Below are 8047 nucleotides of genomic sequence, written 5' to 3' on the forward strand. Positions count from 1 at the left end.
CTGTTTCTAATGCCGTGGGTGCACTACGTCAGCCACAGTGGGTCTCCCTTTCACCAGTTTTGACATACACTCATTTCTGGTAACCTCATCCCTAATGTTTTGATCACATTTCCTGGCTAGTTCTCTGTTTTCCAGTATTTGGCTGATAACAAGGCATTACTTCACTCTGCCAAAGCAACACCCACCCCCCCCCCCCCACCCCCCGCCCCCACGCACTCCCCGGTCTCCAAGCAACCAGCCCACATGGCGCGTCTGATACAAATTTAGCTATAGTTTAGACATGCCTTAATGACCACCTTGCAGGTTTCACCACATTCACTTCCCCATTATCAGTTCAGTGACACGACAGTGCTGATTCAGTGCATCCCACTTCCCTACTGTGGAGTTATTTACCACTATTAGCCACACACAATTCTTTTCCCACATACCAGGTTACATACAGTTCGCGGGTTGGAAGGTGCTCATCTACAATTGATAGGGTAGATGTAGAGAAGATGTTTACGCTTGTGAGACAGACCCAAACAAGGGGGCATCAATAGAAGATAGTCACTGATAAATCCAATGGGGGAATTCAGGAAAAAAATCTTTACCCAGAGAGTGTGGAGAATGTCGAACTACTTCCCACAGGGAGAGATTGAGGAGAATAGATTACATGCTTTCAAGGAGCAGATAGATATTTATGAGTGAGTGAGTAATGGAAGGATATACAGTTTGGATGAGATGAAGTAGACTGGGATGGGGATCGTTTGGAGAATAAACACTAGAGCCCAGCAGTTGAGTCGAATGATCTGTTTCTGTGCTGTAAATTCCATGCAATTATTTGTAGATCAACACTATTCTCCTTCAACATAAGAGATGAACATGTGCTTCATTGTTACAGAGACAGTCAGAAGCTGAGTGCACAGGCACACACTGCGATATCTAAACACTGTTACATTGATACAAATATGAATTTCTGTAAATAGCAAACGGTGTTGAACAGATATATTAACAATCTCTCTTCCCCTTCAGGACATGCGCAATGCCAATATCATCACCCTCTATAAAAACAAAGGTGACCGCGGTGACTGCGACAACTGCCGTGTAATCTCCCTTCTCAGCATAGTGGGGAAAGTCTTTGCTCGAGTCGCTTCAAACAGGCTCCAGAAGCTGGCCAAGCGCATCTACCATGAGGCACAGTGTGGCCTTCGAGCAGAGAGATCGACCATCGACATGCTGTTCTCTCTTCATCAGATACAGGAGAAATGCAACGAAAAACAGATGCACCTCGACATTGCTTTCATTGATCTCACCAAAGCCTTTGACCTCGTCAGCAGACGTGGTCTCTTCAGACTACTAGAAAAGATTGGATGTCCACCAAAGCTACGAAGTATCATCACCTCATTCCATGACAATATGGAAGGCACAATTCAACATAGCGGCACCTCATCAGACCCCTTTCCTATCCTGAGTGGCGTGAAACAGGGCTGTGTTCTCGCACCCACACTTATTGGGATTTTTTTGTCTGCCTGCTGCTCTCACATGCGTTCAAGTACTTAGAAGAACGAATTTTCCTCCACACAAGATCAGGGGGCAGGTTGTTCAACCTTGCCCGTGTAAGAGCAAAGTCCAAAGGACGGAAAGTCCTCATCAGAAAACTCCTCTTTGCTGACGATGCTGCTTTAACATCTCACACTGAAGAGTGCCTGCAGAGTCTCATCGACAGGTTTACGGCTGCCTGCAACGAATTTGGCCTTACCATCAGCCTCAAGAAAACGAACATCATGGGACAGGACGTCAGAAATGCTCCATCCATCAATATTGGCGACCACGCTCTGGAGGTGTTCACCTACCTAGGCTCAACTATCACCAGTAACCTTTCCCCAGATGCAGAAATCAACAAGCGCATGGGAAAGGCTTCCACTGCTATGTCCAGACTGGCCAAGTGAGTGTGGGAAAATGGCGCACTGACACGGAACACAAAGGTCCGAGTGTATCAAGCCTGTGTCCTCAGTACCTTGCTCTATGGCAGCGAGGACTGGACAATGTATGTCAGCCAAGAGTGACGTCTCAATTCATTCCATCTTTGCTGCCTCCGGAGAATACATGGCGTCACACGGCAGGACCGTGTCTCCAACACAGAAGTACTCGAGACGGCCAACATCGCCAGATTATACACACTACTGAATTAGCGGCGCTTCAGATGGCTTGGCCATGTGAGCCGCATAGAAGATGGTACAATCCCCAAAGAAACATTGTACAGCGAGATCGCCACTGGTTTCAGACCCACCGGCCGTCCATGTCTCCACTTTAAAGACGTCTGCAAACGCGACATGAAGTCCTGTGACATTGATCACAAGTCGTGGGAGTCAGTTGCCAGCGTTCGCCAGAGCTGGTGGGCAGCCATATAGGCGGGGCTAAAGTGTGGTGAGTCGAAGAGACTTGGCAGTTGGCAGGAAAAAAGACAGAAGGGGTGAGCCAACTGTGTAACAGCCCCGACAAACAAATTTTTCTGCAGCACCTGTTGAAGAGCCTGTCACTCCAGGATTGGTCTTTATAGCCACTCCAGGCGCTGCTCCACAAACTACTGACCACCTCCAGGCACTTACCCATTGTCTCTCGAGATAAGGAGGACAAAGAAAGTTCCCCTTCGCTCACCTGCTATAGTGACCATCACAGATTCACTGAACTGGGATTCTAACCATTTTCCATCGATGAAGGCTGTATAGATGAACGTCCAGCACGCTTCCAGCGTTCCGGATGACTATTTCTGCAGGAAGTGCACCCAGTTGCAGCTCCTCACTGACCGCATGGATCGGCTGGAGCGGCAACTGGATGCACTTAGGAGCATGCAGGTGGCAGAAATTGCCATCGACAGGAGTTTTAGAGAAGTAGTTGCACCCAAGGTGCAGGCAGATAGATGGATGACCGCTAGAAGGGGCAGAGAGTCAGTGTAGGAATCCCCTGTGGCTATCCCCCTCTCTGACAAGTATACCGTTTTGGATACTGGTGGGGGGATGGCCTATCAGGGGAAAACAGCAGCAGCCAGAGCAGTGGCAGCACGGCTGGCACTGTTGTTCAGCAGGGAGGGACAAAGCGCAGAAGAGCAATAGTTATAGGGGACTCTATAGTCAGGGGCACAGATTGGCGCTTCTGTGGACGTGAAAGAGACTCCAGGATGGTATGTTGTCTCCCTGGTGCCAGGGTCAAGTATGTCTCTGAACGGACAGGGGGCATTCTGAAGGGGAATGGTGAACAGCCATAGGTTGTGGTACAAATCGGCATGAATGACATAGGCAGGAAGAGTGACGAAGTCCTGCAGGGGGAGTTCAGGGAGTTGGTAGAATGTTAAAAGACAGGACCTCTAGGGTTGTAATCTCGGGATTACTCCCTGTGCCACGTGCCAGTGAGGCTAGAAGCAGGAGGCTAGTGCAGCTAAACATGTGGCTGAACAGCTGGTGTAGAAGGGAGGGTTTCAGATATCTGGACCATTGGGATCTCTTCAGGGGCAGATGGGACCTGTACAAGAAGGACAGGTTGCATCTAAATGGGAGGGGCACATATATTCTGGCTGCGAGGTTTGCAAGCGTCACTCTGGAGGGTTTAAACTAGTGTGGCAGGGGGGTGGGAACCAGAGCAGACGGACAGCAGGTGAAATAAATGAGGGGGAACGAGTAACTCAGGTCAGTAAGACTGAGAGGAAGAGCAGGCAGGGAGATGTTGCGGAGCACAGCGGGACTGGTGGTCTGAAGTGCATTTGTTTCAATGCGAGAAGTATAATAGGTAAGGCAGATGAACTTAGAGCTTGGATTAGTACTTGGAACTATGATGTTGTTGCTATTACAGAGACTTGGTTTGAGGGTAGGACAGGATTCGCAGCGAAATGTTCCAGGATTCAGAAGCTTCAGGCGGGATAGCGGGGGATGTAAAAGGCTTGGGGGAGTTGCATTACTTGTTAAGGAGAATATCACAGCTGTACTGCGGGAGGATACCTCGGAGGGATCGTGCTCCCAGGCAATATGGGTGGAGCTCAGGAATAGGAAGGGTGCAGTCACTATGTTGGGGGTTATCTACAGGCCTCCCAACAGCCAGTGGGATGTAGAGGAGCAGATACGTAGACAGATTTTGTAAAGATGTAAAGGTAACAGGATTGCAGTGGTGGGCGATTTTAACTTCCCCTATATTGACTGGGACTCACTTAGTGCTAGCGGGTTGGATGGAGCAGAATGTGTAAGGAGCATCCAGGAGAGCTTCTTGAAACAATATGTAGATAGTCCAACTAGGGATGGGGTCATACTGGACCCGGTATTGGGGAATGAGCACGTCCAGACGGTCGAAGTTTCAGTAGGGGAGCATTTCGGGAACAGTGACCATAATTCCTTAAGTTCTAAGGTACCTGTGGATAAGGATAAGAGTAGTCCTCGGGTGCAGGTGCCAAATTGATGGAAGGCAAATTATAACAATATTAGGCAGGAACTGAAGAATTTAGATTGCGGGCGGCTGTTTGAGGGTAAATCAACATCTGACATGTGGGAGTCTTTAAAACGTCAGCTGATTAGAATGCAGGACCAGCATGTTCCTGTGAGGAAGAAGGATATGTTTGGCAAGCTTTGGGAACCTTGGATAACGCGGGATATTGTGAGCCTAGTCAAAAAGAAAAAGGAAGCATTCATAAGGGCTGGAAGGCTAGGAACAGACGAATCCGTTGTAGAATATAAAGACAGTAGGAAGGAACTTAAGCAAGGAGTCAGGACGGCTAAAAGGGGTCATGAAAAGTCATTGGCAAACAGGACTAAGGAAAATCCCAAGGCTTTTTAGACGTATATAAAATGCAAGAGGGTAACTAGGGAAAGGGTTGGCCCACTCAAGGACAGAGAAGGGAATCCACGTGTGGAGCCAGAGGAAATGGCCGAGGTACGAAATGAATACTTTGCATCAGTATTTACCAAAGAGAAGGACTTGGTGGATGATGAGCCTAGGAAAGGGAGTGTAGATAGTCTCAGTCATCTCATTATCAAAAGGGAGGAGGTGTTGGGTGTGTTGCAAAGCAGTAAGGTAGATAGGTCCCCAGGGCCTGATGGTATCTACTCCAGAATACTGAGGGAGGCAAGGGAAGAAATTGCTGGGGCCTTGACTGAAATCTTTGCATCCTCATTGGCTACAGGTGAGGTCCTAGAGGTCTGGAGGATAGCCAATGTTGTTCCTCTGTTTAAGAAGGGCATCAAGGCTAATCCAGGAACTTATTGGCCGGTGAGCCTTACGTCAGTGGTAGGGAAATTATTGGAGATGATTCTTCGGGACAGGATTTACTCCCATTTGGAAACAAACGAACTTATTAGCGAGAGGCTGCATGGTTCTGTGAGCGGGAGGTCGTGTCTCAGTAATTTGATTGAGTTCTTTGAGGAAGTGACAAAGATGATTGATGAAGGAAGGGCGGTGGATGTTATCGATATGAACTTTAGTAAAGCCTTTGACAGGGTCACGCATGGCAGATAGGTACAAAAGGTGAAGTCACACGGGATCAGAGGTGAGCTGGCAAGATGGATACAGAAATGGGTCGGTCATAGAAGACAGAGGTTAGCAGTGGAAGGGTGCTTTTCTGAATGGAGGGATGTGACTAGTGGTGTTCCGCAGGGATCAGTTCTGGGACCTTTGCTGTTTGTGCTGTATTTAAATGATTTGGAGGAAAATGTAGCTGGTCTGATTAGCAAGTTTGCGGACGACACAAAGGTTGGTGGTGTTGCGGATAGTGATGAGGATTGTCAGAGCATACAGCAGGATATAGATCGGTTGGAGACTTGGGTGGAGAAATGGCAGATGGAGTTTAATCCGGACAATTGTGAGGTCATGCATATTGGAAGGTCCAATGCAGGTGGGAAGTGTACAGTAAATGGTAGAACCCTTATTAGTATTGACAGGCAGAGAGATCTGGGCGTACAGGTCCACAGGTCACTGAAAGTGGCCACGCAGGTTGATAAGGTAGTCAAGAAGGCATACGGCATGCTTGCCTTCATCTTTCGTGGCACAGAGTATAAAAATTGGCAAGTCATGCTGCAGCTGTCCAGAACTTTAGTTAGGCCACATCTGGAATATTGCGTGCAATTCTGGTCGCCACACTACCAGAAGGACGAGCAGGCTTTGGAGAGGGTGCGGAAGAGGTTTCCCAGGATATTGCCTGGTCTGGAGGGCATTAGCTGTGAGGAGAGGTTGGATAAACTGGGATTGTTTTCACTGGAACGACGGAGGTGGAGGGGCGACATGATAGAGGTTGACAAGTTATGAGCGGCATGGACAGAGTGGATAGTCAGAAGCTTTTTCCCAGGGTGGAAGAGTTGGTTACGAGGGGATATAGGTTTAAGGTGAGAGGGGCAAAGTTTAGAGGGAATGTGCGAGGCAAGTTTTTTACACAGAGGGTGGTGAGTGCCTGGAATTTGCTGCTGGTGGAGGTTGTGGAAGCAGACATGATAGCGATGATTAAGAGGCATCTTGACAAATACATTGATAGGAAGGGAATAGAGGGATACGGTCCCCGGAAGTGCAGAAGGTGTTAGCTTTGGCAGGCATCAAGATCGGCGCGGGCTTGGAGAGCCGAATGGCCTGTTCCTGTGCTGTACTGTTCTTTGTTCTTTGTTTGTTCTTTGTATTTGCATTTGTACCGCCGTCCTTGGTTTGTACTGGTCACTGGGAATGTTTCAATGTTGCCCTTTGTGATGAATTGAGGATCGCACTGTCTCTGGCTCTCTTTGTAAAAGCAGAATGTTTCACCGTGATCATCTCCAGTCACGGTGCAGGTAATGGTGACATCCTCCCCTCCGACATACATGCCAGTCGATTGATCCAGGGATACCCCTGGCGCTGATGGCCGATCTGATACAGAATAATTGGACAGTTTGAAATGGATCTGTGGAATCTGTGCTGTCTTTCTCCAGTAAGTTACAGACCTTCACATTTTATGCTCTTTTTGCATGTACTCTCAATAAATTCAATGGCTGGTTAAATGGAGTGGGGTGTGAAATAGGTTTTGGACCTTTACCTAAACCAATCCCATTCCATCAGGGCGGGTTCCAAAATGCCCTCTGACTGGCTTTGAATTTGAGCATGTTTGAAGTCACAATATTGTGTGACATCAATTCTCTTGGGTGGTCCGATCGTTTGGCAACTCCTTTTACAAATTGGGAATAACATTTTCACTGAAACTTATACCAAGATAATGGGGCGCGGTGTGTCATGGGATGGGTTTCAATACCTCCTGTTTTACCCTCCAGAATATCTACCACAATACAATATCCGGTATAATTTTGCCTTGGACTGGAGTGGAAAATGGAAGATAGCGTATTTGTTGTCTACACCCAGTGGAAAGGAAGAATTGGCAGGGTCTAAAATGGTGGTACGATTCATCAGCATCGAATTTCCACTAGCGAGGATCAGTTCCACTCCATGGAGAGCCCACATGGACTATATAGGCCGGATGGCCTCATTCTCTGCTATTAACGACTCTATGACTGCATGGTCTATCCATATTATTCATGGCATGTGTGGACATCGATCGGTATTGGATTGTCTTCGAGTGAAAGTTATCGAAACTTACCCACGACTGTCACCTTCACAGTATCACTTCTCTCTGAGGTGATCTCCCTCACTGACACTGTCTTTATGTGAACACAGGAATAATCTGCTCATCCAGTTCCCTATCGCTTTGTCACATGAAAGGTGACTGTGTATTGCCATGATCTGGCAGTCTGGGTTTGATTGGTTCATTTTGGATTCCTCTGTTCGAAATAGAAACTGCTGCCTGAATACAGATATGGTGCTTTACAGGTAATCTTGACCAGTTCTTCTCTCAGAAATACACGATCCTCACGGTTAACAGACAATGATGGTTTTCTGGGGCAATCTTTAAGTATAGGAAGGAAGCACGGTCATGTTATAAAAAAGTATGCATACTGGAGTAAATTTAGCCTAATGCAGCATGTGGGAATAGGGTGAGATTGGGTCTGCCGCCCGTTTTCCGCCCAACCAAATTTTCATCCGCGTGGAACTGAATATCAAGTGCTGCTTAAAATGGACC

The sequence above is a fragment of the Heterodontus francisci genome, unplaced genomic scaffold (assembly GCF_036365525.1).
Source record: "Heterodontus francisci isolate sHetFra1 unplaced genomic scaffold, sHetFra1.hap1 HAP1_SCAFFOLD_50, whole genome shotgun sequence".
Lineage (NCBI taxonomy): Eukaryota > Metazoa > Chordata > Chondrichthyes > Heterodontiformes > Heterodontidae > Heterodontus > Heterodontus francisci.